This window comes from Lepisosteus oculatus, unplaced genomic scaffold (assembly GCF_040954835.1).
Source record: "Lepisosteus oculatus isolate fLepOcu1 unplaced genomic scaffold, fLepOcu1.hap2 HAP2_SCAFFOLD_106, whole genome shotgun sequence".
Taxonomy (NCBI): domain Eukaryota; kingdom Metazoa; phylum Chordata; class Actinopteri; order Semionotiformes; family Lepisosteidae; genus Lepisosteus; species Lepisosteus oculatus.
Window position 1 is genome coordinate 364,841 of NW_027167657.1, and position 13,707 is coordinate 378,547.

At 47.7% G+C, this 13,707-nt stretch overlaps 9 non-coding genes across 9 annotated transcripts; 5 read left to right on the forward strand and 4 right to left on the reverse strand.

The window, feature by feature from the left end:
• Positions 1-1,688: 1,688 nt before the first annotated feature.
• Positions 1,689-1,761, reverse strand: trnam-cau (transfer RNA methionine (anticodon CAU)). Its single transcript has one exon. It is a non-coding gene; the product is annotated as a tRNA-Met (tRNA).
• A 2,354-nt stretch (positions 1,762-4,115) lies between these two features.
• Positions 4,116-4,187, forward strand: trnae-uuc (transfer RNA glutamic acid (anticodon UUC)). Its single transcript has one exon. It is a non-coding gene; the product is annotated as a tRNA-Glu (tRNA).
• A 451-nt stretch (positions 4,188-4,638) lies between these two features.
• trnav-cac (transfer RNA valine (anticodon CAC)) lies at positions 4,639-4,711 on the forward strand. The gene has a single exon. It is a non-coding gene; the product is annotated as a tRNA-Val (tRNA).
• Positions 4,712-5,345: 634 nt separating this feature from the next.
• On the reverse strand, positions 5,346-5,417 carry trnad-guc (transfer RNA aspartic acid (anticodon GUC)). Its single transcript has one exon. It is a non-coding gene; the product is annotated as a tRNA-Asp (tRNA).
• Positions 5,418-6,606: 1,189 nt separating this feature from the next.
• trnav-aac (transfer RNA valine (anticodon AAC)) lies at positions 6,607-6,679 on the forward strand. Its single transcript has one exon. It is a non-coding gene; the product is annotated as a tRNA-Val (tRNA).
• A 574-nt stretch (positions 6,680-7,253) lies between these two features.
• trnah-gug (transfer RNA histidin (anticodon GUG)) lies at positions 7,254-7,325 on the reverse strand. The gene has a single exon. It is a non-coding gene; the product is annotated as a tRNA-His (tRNA).
• Positions 7,326-7,526: 201 nt separating this feature from the next.
• Positions 7,527-7,598, forward strand: trnae-uuc (transfer RNA glutamic acid (anticodon UUC)). Its single transcript has one exon. It is a non-coding gene; the product is annotated as a tRNA-Glu (tRNA).
• A 451-nt stretch (positions 7,599-8,049) lies between these two features.
• Positions 8,050-8,122, forward strand: trnav-cac (transfer RNA valine (anticodon CAC)). Its single transcript has one exon. It is a non-coding gene; the product is annotated as a tRNA-Val (tRNA).
• Positions 8,123-8,756: 634 nt separating this feature from the next.
• trnad-guc (transfer RNA aspartic acid (anticodon GUC)) lies at positions 8,757-8,828 on the reverse strand. The gene has a single exon. It is a non-coding gene; the product is annotated as a tRNA-Asp (tRNA).
• Between the last annotated feature and the right edge of the window lie 4,879 nt (positions 8,829-13,707).

Consider the following 13,707-nt stretch of genomic DNA (forward strand, 5'->3'; position numbering starts at 1 on the left):
GTTGGTAAATAATGTCCTATGGAATTCTACTATTGATAAATTCTACTATGGAACTGCGATGTGTCCTGAAAAAATCTTCTATGATAGTGGTACAGTCCATCACACCCCACCTACAGCCTTTAAAAGAGAAAAAAATATTCTGATATTATGGTGGAAAAAGAGCCCTGGAATCTTTGTAGAAGGACCAAAGACGGAAAGAACGGGCAGTGTAACCATGGCGAAGAGAAGGGAAATATTGGAGAGAGCTTTTTTCATACACTTTTTATCATTGTTTTTCCAGCCCAACAATGATCAACAAATATGGGCAGGCGTCCTGTGCCAAATCCAATCTACCTTTCTTCCAAGCATACAGGAATGTCAGTGAATTAAATATTGACATATGAAAATACCCAAAAATATGCAATCACACATATGCAGTTTGAGCAAACATAAGACAATACCCAAGTACCACAAACTACCAGGCATCATTAGCAGTTCAGGTGGGGAGCTGTGTCAGCATGCGTAGGCTGCAAAGGAACAAGTAATAGGTCTATTCCATGCTTAAAAGAGAAGAAAGAAAACACAACATTTCAGCCGTGGAGCCCTCACACCTGAAGAAGGCTCCACGGCCGAAACGTTGTGTTTTCTTTCTTCTCTTTTCATCTAGTGTCATTAGCCAGTTCCTGTCAAAATAAAATAGAAATGGATAACATTCTAGAGAGAGTTTGAAATACCAAGGTACAATTTAAACCATATTTCTTCCACTACAACCACAATATTTTGGAGAGATCGCTGAGCCTAACTGTTCTGGCATGCCCGTTAGCCTCCGTCCTGCTTCACCAATGAATGCAACGGGGCACATTCTGAGGGAGATGCGGTCAATCAGGTTGCAGGAAAACCACGCTATGCTTTTTTTTGAGATCCTGAAAAGGACAGAGGGGCCATGTATATGTGTGCAGCTGGATATGTAATTGCAGGTGGCGTAGCAAATTCTGCTGAAGCCCCACTGCCTGGTGTGGACGGTAGCTGTGCATGTTGCAGCAGAATTGTGCATGTGAGATCAAGGGGGCATGTCATGTGTTTGAGCACTTCACTCCCTTCTGGAAGCACGTGATTCCCTGAGTCCAAAAAATTTGTAAGTTCTTTGGATGACCTGTGGACCGATCATTCACGATGAAGAATTCCTTAAGAAGAATAGATCTCGGCCCACCATCCCAATGCCTCCATCTCAAAACAGCAACCTCCCACTGCCCTTAGTCTGCAAGGCAGTCCTTTCAAGTGCGATGATGACGCCGGGACCTTCGTTGCCTATTGTACGAGCTGAACTTTTGTGCTCATCAATTCAACGCTCTTTCCATCAACTCATCTTGTCTTTTGACGCTTCGTGTTTTGTGCTCCTTTGACTATCGGCATATCGGGTGACTGCAAACACTGAAGTTCTTGCTTACGGAGTGTGGAATAGTGTTTTCAAGTGATCGCTGTTCTGTCATGTTGACGCCGAGTGAATCTTTCTTTGGCAACATGGGCAGGCTGACAGCAGCGCGAGCGAAAGTAATGGCAAATTTCTTGACTTATTTCTGAATGTGAATGTTCTTTAGAAAAGGGATGCGGCGTTGCTTCTCCCCCGTGTAAAGGTCACGCATTCCAGACGTGGTTATGAGCGAACAGTTGCCGCAAGTGTTTGAAAAGAGCAAGAGAGGAAGCAGCCCTGCCCCGTGTGAGGATCAAACTCAGGACCTTCAGATGATGAGACTGACGCGCTACCAACTACGCCAACGAGGCCAGCTGCAGTACACAGCCGGAAAGTTTGCCTCATGGATTTCAGTCGCCCGTTCCCTAATCTTTAGACGCCCTCTGCTGGATGTTGCATTTGCCTTTTGATCTCACCGATACTTTTTTGGTCTGTTTCTGTTGCGAGTCTGTTTTTCAGATCTCACCTAGCACAAGTCTCTCTGGCTGAAGTGGCCTCTCTGCTTCAGCATCGTGCCCTCACTCAGCCATTAAAAACGTCACTCGGACTTCTGACATGCTGACATGAAATGTCAAGAGAGAGTGGCGGAGACGCTTAAGGCAGAGAGAAGATGAAGAGGGGGCGTGGCTGCGAAATGATTGACAGCTGCATGACGCTCTCCATGCAAGGTGTGACCACAGGCTAAAGGACACCTTTCGGCACATCAAGCTCTAAGCACACACCTGGAGGACGTGGGAAATGATCCCGCTACCTCTCGCATGCAAAGCGACCGCTGTACCATGCAAGCTAACCCCCCTCGCTGGGGCTCATGCCTCGGTGTCGCCTAGTGCCGCTTGTTCCCCTCTTACCGGGTGCAGTTCACTGCCCTTCATCTGCAAGGCAGTCGTGTAATTGCGGCTTTCTTGACTTATTGATGAAGGTCTGACTGGACGAGCGAATGACGCCTCTCCCCCGTCCTCAAGCTCGCTGACAGAATAAAATGGAAAGTGCTTCCGTGGCTCATTGGTTTAGGGGTATGATTCTCACTTAGGGTGTGGGAGGTCCTGGGTTCAACTTGCGGATGAGCCCTTGTGTGTTCTTTTTGTCCTCGTCCACAAGACTGGGAACTGATATCCACATCACCTTGCAGCATCTGCTTATGGCAAACGATGGAATGTGACTAATGACTGAACGAGCCTGGTGAATACTCATCACGTGGCACAATGAGAGCGTGCAGTCAGCTGTCCAAGGCAGCAACCTCATTGCTCGTTCAAAAGAACACGTACTGAAAACTCATCACCACTATGTCGTAAATGAGCACCGCGATCGCTTGTTGTCATGCGTCCTTACTTGGGAAATGCAGAAGCAAAAACTGCCCTCTCTCAGTCACCGAAACGTGTGCGGCTCGCCTTGCACTCTCTGCGCCTCGCATATTTATGGAGCTGTCTGCTCTTCTTTCTGTTGAAGTACGCAAGTTACGGGGCGTACTGCAGACTATGATGTGCTCAATGACAGCTTTCAAGATTTGAAAACTATGAGCTTGATGGCTCAAGTCGAACGAATGTGGTTGTTACGCAATTGATGATCAAACGCACGTATTCTAACGATTCGTGAGAGTATGTTCTAAAGGTCCCTGGCTCGATCCCGGGTTTCGGCATTTTGTTTCATCGCGCCCTTTGTTCCTATCTCCAGCGCCCTCTGCCTAAAGTGACGCGTCCCTTTCTCAGCCCGAAACGCAAGCGAGACACCAGCAGCAGTCCCTACAGGTTTCTGTAGTGTAGCGGCTATCACGTTCGCCTAACACGCGAAAGGTCCCCCGTTCGAGACTGGGTGCAAACAGCCTCTTCTTGCACGCTCCTGCACTTCACAGAGGTCTTGAACCACCAGTCATTTGTTCCCAATGTATTTCCGGTGCCTTCATGCACTCTTGTTCCAAACGCACGTTTTTTCTGTACCTGGAGCCGATCATTTGCAATTGGGCTATCCCTACAGACCAAGACGAGCTCTGTCGGCTCAAAAGCAGCGCAACACCTGCGAGAACAACAGAAAGATTAGTACCCAGCGGGGGCCTCTTAGTGAGCCCAAGATCTAATCAAGAATCGACTCCAGAAACAGGGCTTGGCGCATTGTTCCATACTCCGACCACTCTTGGTGTAAACAGGTCCCTCCTGGTCTCTGCATGAAATGCACTTTCCTGCGTTTGCTTTGGTGTAACTGGCTTCCCATGCATGGGCGAATGTGAAGAAGATCCTTAGTAAGTCATTGAAGAAACCCGAGAAGAGGTCGGAGTGGCCTCTGTCGTTCATCAACGATCCAGTCAGGCAGTACTCCTCTGTAAAGCGCTGTTCGTTCACATCGATTGGCTTTTTTTTGCCTTCATTCATGCAAGTAGTAAAAGCAGACGCCCCTATTCTGCCGTGACCCGGATTTGAACCAGGGTTGTTGTGGCCACAACGCAAAGTACTGACCACTATACGATCACGGCGAGTTACCGATACACACGTGGCAGGGCGGAAAAGGCTGTGCTCTCTTCGTGTGACATAATTCGGGAAAGTCCTGACGTTGCATTTCAACTGAGCCCCAGTATACATCGACCCTTCGGCACTCTGAGTGACAACTCTCTTGCGTGTTTTCTCATATTTATGTAGTTTGCTTGCATGATGCCCGGAACAGCAGGGTTGTGCACTCCCATATGGTCTAGCGGTTAGGATTCCTGGTTTTCACCCAGGCGGCCCGGGTTCGACTCCCGGTATGGGAACGTGTCAATTTTGCCTCCTGCTTTCCAAAAGATCAGCACTGTGTACGAAGGAGCCACATTAAAACTACTCAACGTGCAAAACGTGCGAGAAGAGGGGGCGCTTGTTTCCAGCCGAAACTTCTCGCGTGTGAGACGAGCTGACCATCGCTGCAGGAGGTGGGAGGGTCACTCTGGTAGACAGGGCTGACCTTCGGCAATAGGATTTATACTCTCCAAGATGATATTTGCACTTTCTGGAGAGGCGATTTTCTCCACTTCAGTAGCCCGATTTCGTCGATTGCGTGGAGAGGGCTGTAGAATGTGGCGCCGTCTTTCCTGCTCCGTCCATGACAGGCGTGCTGGTCTCTGGAGAGAGAGCACGGTCCATCAGCGCACCCCAATAAAGGCACTGGAAGCAGCTGAATCGCATTGGCGAAGCTCAGCGCTGGGCCGCTGGGCACATCTGACCACAGTTTCCGTAGTGTAGTGGTTATCACGTTCGCCTCACACGCGAAAGATCCCCGGATCGAAACCGGGCGGAAACAGACCAGACTTCTTCTGTCGCCACGCACAAAAGGGGATTGGGGATTCGCCTAGTGCTGTGATCGAACAGACCCACTCACCTCTTAGTGTGGCAGGATCTGCACAGTGCATGTCGCAGCGCATCCTGCTTTCACTTCAATGCGCGTCCTGATGTACCCCGGTCTCCCGCATGACAGGTGGGGACAGGTGACAGGTCCACGTGACAGGTCCTATACTAACGAGGAAGACATCGCTCTCTCCGACCCCCGGCATCGTGTCCCGACCCACCGTGCTGGAAGCCGACTCGTGCTGTGATTCCTTTACGGAGCAGAAATGACAACCGAGCAGCCGAGAGATCATTTCAGCATTTCGCGTCTGAACGGAAAACACAAACGACCAACTCGGAATGATTTGCCTTTGACGCTTATCAAAGCGTTCTTTGTGCATCGAACAGACCCACTCACCTCTTAGTGTGGCGGGATCTGCACAGTGCATGTCGCAGCGCTCCCTGCTTTCACTTCAATGTGCTTCCTGATGTCGAGTCGTGTGCCGTGCGGAGGCTCTGAAAGCGAGAGCAATGAAAAGGTTCACGACGCTGTGTTAGAAAACAGAGAAGTGAAAGGCAGTCCTTTCTCTAAGGAGGTAAAAGAAAAGCTACTCCCCGTCGGGGAATCGAACCCCGGTCTCCCACGTGACAGGCGGGGATACTTGCCACTATACTAACGAGGAAGACATCACACGCTCCGACCCCCGGCATCGTGTCCCGACCCAGCGTGCTGGAAGGCGACGCGTGCTGTGATTCCTTTACGGAGCAGAAATGACAACCGAGGAGCCGAGAGATCATTTCAGCATTTCGCGTCTGAACGGAAAACACAAACGACCAACTCGGAATGACTTGCTTTGGACGCTTTTCAAAGCGTTCTTTGTCCACGATAAACTGCGCCGCCTAGCAGATACAAATGGGTTGTACAACTTTGAAGTAGCAAATGGAAGAGGGCTAAGCCTCCTCTCTTTTAGCCCAGGTTCGATCTGTCTCCCAGAATCACCAGGGCGCACGCACACACACACACCCGTGCCGTTGAAGTACTCTGCTTCATTTCTGAGGGCAACTCAACATTCACTCCTACCCCGAGTGCAGAAAAGACAGCGTCTGCAGCAACAGCAGCTCAGGTCTCTGCACAGGAGCTAAGCTGCCCCCATCTCCTCTGCTCTGCGGCTCCTACGGAGTGGAGTCCTGCCTGGAGCCGTGTTTGCAGGCGGCGGCTCCCCGCTACCTGTCTGTGCGTTGTGTCCAAGAGCTCCTGGGAGGAAGAGAGAGCCCTCCGACTCAGGGGCTTTTCCACGGTCTGTGTGAGGAGGGGCGGGTGTGTCCAGCAGCTTATCGAGCGGAAGCCTGAGGCGGCGGAGAGCTGTGATCGTGCAGACCTTGAGGTGTCACCTCTTTGTCTGCTTTCCCGCCCTCCCTCCGCCCAAGCTCTGCTCCAAAGTAGCCCGGCAACCCCTCACACCTGCACGTGTCACAACCTAAGGTGTGGTCATGAGACACCCATGGGGTGTTGTTCTGTTCTTGCTAATTGTTTCCTGCCCGTCGCAGGCAGGAGTCCATGCGAGGAAGATGCGCTGGACAGAGCTCAGAGGGCGCACCTGGGTGGCTTTCCTTCTGAGTGACGTTCCTGCAACACTCTCCCGCTACTCTTGGTGCGCTCATGCCGCAACACAGGAAGGCTGAAGCAGGTGGCTGTGGGCTCTGTGCACCGCCGAAATAGCTCAGCTGGGAGAGCGTTAGACTGAAGATCTAAAGATCCCGGGTTTCGGTGTTTTGTTTCATCGCGCCCTTTGTTCCTCTCTCCAGCGCCACCTGCCTAAAGTGACGCGTCCCTTTCTCAGCCCGAAACGCAAGCAGCAACAGTCCCTGCAGGTTTCCGTGGTGTAGCGGCTATCACGTTCGCCTAACACGCGAAAGGTCCCCGGTTCGAGACCGGGCGGAAACAGCCTCGTTTTGCACGCTTCTGTACTTCACAGAGGTATTGAGCGACCGGTCATTTGTTCCCAATGTATTTCCGGTACCTTCATGCACTCTTGTACCAAACGCACGTTCCTTCTGTATGCGGAGCCGATCATTTGCAATTGGGCTGTGCCGACAGATCAGGACGAGCTCTGTCGGCTCAAAAGCAGCGCAGGACCTGCAAGAACAACAGAAAGATTAGCATCCAGCGGGGGCTTCTTAGTGAGCCCAAGATCTCATCAAGAATCGGCTCCAGCAACAGGGCTGGGCGCATTGTTCCATTCTCCGACCACTCTCGGTGTAAACAAGTCCCTCCTGGTCTCTGCTTGAATTGCACTTTCCTGCGTTTGCTTTGGTGTAACTGGCTTCCCCTGCATGGGCGAATGTGAAGAAGATCCTTAGTAAGTCATTGAAGAAACCCGAGAAGAGGTCGGAGTGGTCTCTGTCGTTCATCAACGATCCAGTCAGGCAGTACTCCTCTGTAAAGCGCCGTTCGTTCACATCAATTGGCTTTTTTTTGCCTTCATTCGTGCAAGTAGTAAAAGCAGACGCCCCTATTCTGCCGTGACCCGGATTCGAACCGGGGTTGTTGCGGCCACAACGCAAAGTACTGACCACTATACGATCACGGCGAGTTACCGATACACACGTGGCAGGGCGGAAAAGGCTGTGCTCTCTTCGTGTGACATAATTCGGGAAAGTCCTGACGTTGCATTTCAACTGAGCCCCAGTATACATCGACCCTTCGACACTCTGAGTGACAACTCTCTTGCGTGTTTTCTCATATTTATGTAGTTTGCTTGCATGATGCCCGGAACAGCAGGGTTGTGCACTCCCATATGGTCTAGCGGTTAGGATTCCTGGTTTTCACCCAGGCGGCCCGGGTTCGACTCCCGGTATGGGAACGTGTCAATTTTGCCTCCTGCTTTCCAAAAGATCAGCACTGTGTACGAAGGAGCCGCATTAAAACTACTCAACGTGCAAAACGTGCGAGAAGAGGGGGCGCTTGTTTCCAGCCGAAACTTCTCGCGTGTGAGACGAGCTGACCATCGCTGCAGGAGGTGGGAGGGTCACTCTGGTAGACAGGGCTGACCTTCGGCAATAGGATTTATACTCTCCAAGATGATATTTGCACTTTCTGGAGAGGCGATTTTCTCCACTTCAGTAGCCCGATTTCGTCGATTGCGTGGAGAGGGCTGTAGAATGTGGCGCCGTCTTTCCTGCTCCGTCCATGACAGGCGTGCTGGTCTCTGGAGAGAGAGCACGGTCCATCAGCGCACCCCAATAAAGGCACTGGAAGCAGCTGAATCGCATTGGCGAAGCTCAGCGCTGGGCCGCTGGGCACATCTGACCACAGTTTCCGTAGTGTAGTGGTTATCACGTTCGCCTCACACGCGAAAGGTCCCCGGATCGAAACCGGGCGGAAACAGACCAGACTTCTTCTGTCGCCACGCACAAAAGGGGATTGGGGATTCGCCTAGCGCTGTGATCGAACAGACCCACTCACCTCTTAGTGTGGCGGGATCTGCACAGTGCATGTCGCAGCGCATCCTGCTTTCACTTCAATGCGCGTCCTGATGTACCCCGGTCTCCCGCGTGACAGGTGGGGACAGGTGACAGGTCCACGTGACAGGTCCTATACTAACGAGGAAGACATCACTCTCTCCGACCCCCGGCATCGTGTCCCGACCCACCGTGCTGGAAGCCGACTCGTGCTGTGATTCCTTTACGGAGCAGAAATGACAACCGAGGAGCCGAGAGATCATTTCAGCATTTCGCGTCTGAACGGAAAACACAAACGACCAACTCGGAATGATTTGCCTTTGACGCTTATCAAAGCGTTCTTTGTGCATCGAACAGACCCACTCACCTCTTAGTGTGGCGGGATCTGCACAGTGCATGTCGCAGCGCTCCCTGCTTTCACTTCAATGTGCTTCCTGATGTCGAGTCTTGTGCCGTGCGGAGGCTCTGAAAGCGAGAGCAATGAAAAGGTGCACGACGCTGTGTTAGAAAACAGAGAAGTGAAAGGCAGTCCTTTCTCTAAGGAGGTAAAAGAAAAGCTACTCCCCGTCGGGGAATCGAACCCCGGTCTCCCGCGTGACAGGCGGGGATACTTGCCACTATACTAACGAGGAAGACATCACACGCTCCGACCCCCGGCATCGTGTCCCGACCCAGCGTGCTGGAAGGCGACGCGTGCTGTGATTCCTTTACGGAGCAGAAATGACAACCGAGGAGCCGAGAGATCATTTCAGCATTTCGCGTCTGAACGGAAAACACAAACGACCAACTCGGAATGACTTGCCTTTGACGCTTATATACCTCTTAGTGTGGCGGGATCTGCACAGTGCATGTTGCAGCGCTCCCTGCTTTCACTTCAATGTGCTTCCTGATGTCGAGTCGTGTGCCGTGCGGAGGCTCTGAGAGCGAGAGCAATGAAAAGGTGCACGACACTGTGAAATAAACATTAATAAACGCATATATAACGTCGAAAACACATCTAACACTAGGAGTATACAGCACTCTGCACAGTGTACGAAGTAAATTATTTTCGCAGTAATTAATTATATTTACTATATTTATTATACACGTGTAAATTAATTACTGCGAAAATAATTTACTTCGTACACTGTGCAGAGTGCCGTATACTCCTAGTGTTAGATGTGTTTTCGACGTTATATATGCGTTTATTAATGTCGTCGATTTTACGGTTGCAATTCGACGTTGATTATACGTCGAGGCGACGTATATATACGTATAGCCGTATTTTCGCCGTGAATATACGTATATTCGACGAATCAATGCCCACAGCTTGGCATACAAGGGTTTTGCGGAGGGGTCTTGCCACCTGCCTGAAAAAAAACAGTAAAATGTTTGAGTGCCTATAGAGTTTCTATTTTTATTTTCTTGAGAAAAGTTGATACCATTTCCTGGAAACCCCGTCCCCCATCAGTGCGCGGTGCCCGGGGAAAAATCTGTAGGGGGGCGTCTGAAATTCTGAGCGGGGGTGATATTTCGGTTGAAACGGAGCTGTACGGTGCAGCTACCCAAATGAAATCTCGCAGCTATGCCATTAATTAGTGCTTTATGATAGAAGATATCGACTAGCAATCTGGTATTTGCGATGAAGTTCAGTTTCACATTTTTCGTCACTCTCACTGGAGAGTATTGCCTGGAGCGAAAAGTACCATAAGCGTTCATTTTTGCAGCTACATGGACGTTCTGAATCGTTAAGAAAAAATGTTGTAAAACCAACAGAAAGCACAGACTGCTATAACTAGTCCTAGTTATATAACGATTTTAAGTATAATGATAAACTACTGCAAGGAATCGGTCCACCTGAGCAAACAGGATCGTAATGTTGACACTCAATAACGACACTGATATGTGCAGTTCCTGGACGGATAGCCCTCCTGCCCATCAAACAGACTGAGTGACTGTTCCTGTCATTTAGTGTTGTCTGACCATTGACAAAGTACAACTATTTTTTTAGGGCGCAAATTAAGTTAGGTAAATCTTTTTGCCCAAAACTGAAGGGGCAACATTCCCCCCTCCCCCCGTGATGCCAGGCCTGTCCCCATCCTATTCCATAATGTCATTATATATAATACCATACAACAGTGACCGATCCTTACTAACTACATGCGTTAAAATTGCACATCAGCTCATAGCAGGGGGCACATAGCCGCGATGTATTATCAATGTTATATTTCAACCATAATATCGACAACATTAATAAACGCATACGTTGAGAAAATATCGAACCCAACATATTTTCCGGTTATATACCACAATGCATTGCTAGTATTCGTTGGTCACAATTTTGGACACGTTTTTCAAACGTAGAAGTATATCCGCAAATATCTCAGCAATCCTCTTTTGACGAGTAAGTATGAACAATAATAATACTATCTGAATACATACAGATCTTTCTTAATATTATTTTGATTAAAATAGTACGTGAATAAGCAAAAAATGGCACATAAAATAGTGTGAATGGGGAAGATGACACAAAATCGTTTTGCCGTTTCTCTATTCTTATTCTATGTTGTACTTTCAAACTTTGGGTACTCTTTAATTAGGACAGACTTTATTGCTCAACTGCTATGATGCAAGCCAAATTTTATACATTTATTTCAGTTTTGAGCTTAGTAAACCGTTCACTTTTTAGATTATACTAAAGAAGATATTAATCATCATTTATTTGGGAAGTAATATTATATAATTTTCTCCTAGCTGCGGTGCTGAAGTCCCACCCTACATCAACAGAAAAAGAAATAAAGGAGCATGCAATGTGTTACTTGAAGAATGCATATGAAAGACAGGGGGCCAGGAGATCTGGACACTGAAAATAATAGGTTTTTGGTTCTAACTGTTAGGACAATTAGACAGGGTTTGCAAATAGTGGAAAAAAATCATCTTAACTTCCATTGTAATATTTTTTTTTCTTGGAAATATAGAAGTTGTACATTTTAAAATGTATATTTGAATCAAAATGTGGTTTTGAGTTAGTGTGTTAATGTAATTAGTTTTGTGTTTGTCATTACTATACTGTATATTGCCATGTTACCAGAATTTGTAGCTGAAGTTTAAGACTAGTTGTGTTTTTTTTATGATTATTGCCCATATGTTGATTGTTGATTGATTGTATACAATGTATAATTTGAAATACATATGTTTCAGGTGTGAATGTGTATTTTCAGAATACATTTCTAAATCTAATCATTGGCTTGGTTTACTTGTTTCTACACCTATAAAATCTATCTTTGATGTATAATAGACCTCTACCCATATACGTATAATAGACCTCTAAAGTTATACGTATAATAGACCTCTAACCATATACGTATAATAGACCTCTAAAGTTATACGTATAATAGACCTCTAACCATATACGTATAATAGTCCTCTAAAGTTATCCGTATAATAGACCTCTAAAGTTATCCGGAACTCCAACCATATATGTATAATAGTCCTCTAAATTTATCCGTATAATAGAACTCCAACCATTTATGTATAATGAACGTCTAAACATAGACGTATAATTGACGTATAACTTTAGACGTATATTAGAATTTCATTCTAGACGAATTGTAGACCACATTTAGACGTATAAGGTATGCGTTTAATAGACGTATATTATACGTCTTTTGCCCACTGGGTGGGCTCCAGATGCACATGGAAGCAATCAAGTGTTTCATCCGAGCTGTTTCAAAGACTGCCCAAGAGCTTTCCTTTCACAGAGGCGCAACGATTAATGATGGGGGTGCACCCTTCAATGCGCCTTACGACTCTAGGGAGTGATTGAGACGATTCGTAGCGTGTGCTCATTTCTCTCTATTCCCCGTGTTGCAGTGGTAGGATGACGTAAATTACTGCTTCGACACGTAACGCCATTATAATCACGTGCAGGAGCTGAGGGCTTTAGTTTTGTTTCGTTTTCCATGACGTTCGTAAGCGCGCAAATCAAAGGCAAGTCCTGCGTCTAACACGAACGTAAATGCTTTTGAAAGTGCAGTGTGGTGCAGCTTGTAAAATCCTTGTCCACATTTGTGGTTTGTTGATGTTTGTTCTGTCTGCCAAAGTTGCATTTTGACATCCGGACGGGGGGACTTTATCATTTGAACGTGAAGCCAGCCTTAAACCCTCTGAGGTGTGTCTGTCTGCCGGCACGTATCTTGTGAAAGGTTTTTTTTTTTTAACGGAGAGCAACTTTAAAAAGGTATCCGCAGCCACCTCGCAGTCCGTGTTTGATTATAGGAGGAATGCGGCGGCGGCGAGCTCGCATTTGTCGTGCTCGAGTGTTTAAGGCGATGGGATCGAAATGCGTTGGGGACTCCCCGCGCAGGTTCGAAACCTGCCGACTCCGGCGTCTGCCGCATGTCGCCTTGTGCCTGCGCGGCAGAGGCGAAGTGCCGCTTCTCCTTTCCTGGTACTATAACAACGCGAAATCGCTTGGACCTGCTGCCATGGACATCAATTCTTCAGATAACCACACACTTTGCCTTCGCACCTCTGGTGCTCTGCTTATGCCTTTGAAAACCTAATGAATAAAGCTGAAAGAACCGACACGATATGTAGGTGCTGGTAAAGCACGCAGTAAAGAACTGTTAACAGCAAGGGTTTCAGTGGGTTAACTGAGGAGAAGGCGTGATCGCTAATTGTTGACTTTTTATTTGGTGTTAGAAACACTCTTACTGTGCATGACGTGCAACAAATGTAGCCACAGAAATTGCATCACGCTTTCATGTATGCTATTGCAAACACCAACGTTGCCTAGATAGAAAACCGAAATAGCCGTGGGTTTGCTTGCTGGTCTGAAGGATCTCTCTTCGAATCTCTATCATTTGTCAATGGAAGTAAAAGGCGCTGCAATCTGATACGTTCAGAATCAAACCCGCAGCTGTTGTTCGACTTTATTTCTTGACTAATTACAACTGAGTGTCGCATGAGCAGTTACATAAACTTGTCTGGTATATTTGAACACAAATGCCGTTCTTCAATTAAAACTAACAGTACATTGTCAGGGACATTCAGTTCTATACAAACAAGAGACAGACAAGAGAATATTTCTACCGTTCATGTGGACTACGTGTTGACTTACTGATCGGAATAATTGAAAGGTTCGGGCTCATAGCCGATGCAGTGCGTGCTAATTAGAACAGCAACGCTGAGCTCTCAGCACCGTACTGAGCCCAGGTGTTTTTCTAAAGCTGTCAGGTGCAGTTCATTTACATGAAGGAAATCTCTTACTGGGTACGATTACAATGCAGTAAGTAGCACAGACTACTTAGGGAGCAGCCCGATGTGTTTAAAAATGACCCGAGCCAGGTAAGAGTCGAACCTACAATCTCCTGATTCGTAATCAGACGCCTTATCCATTGCGCCACTGGACCTGGTGTAACACTGCAGGACTGTAACCCAGTGAGCTCAGCCCTGCAACTAGTAAAATATTACCCCCGGTCCATTCTTTTCCAAAAGTGAGAAACACCTGTTTTCTACATGTTGTCTGTT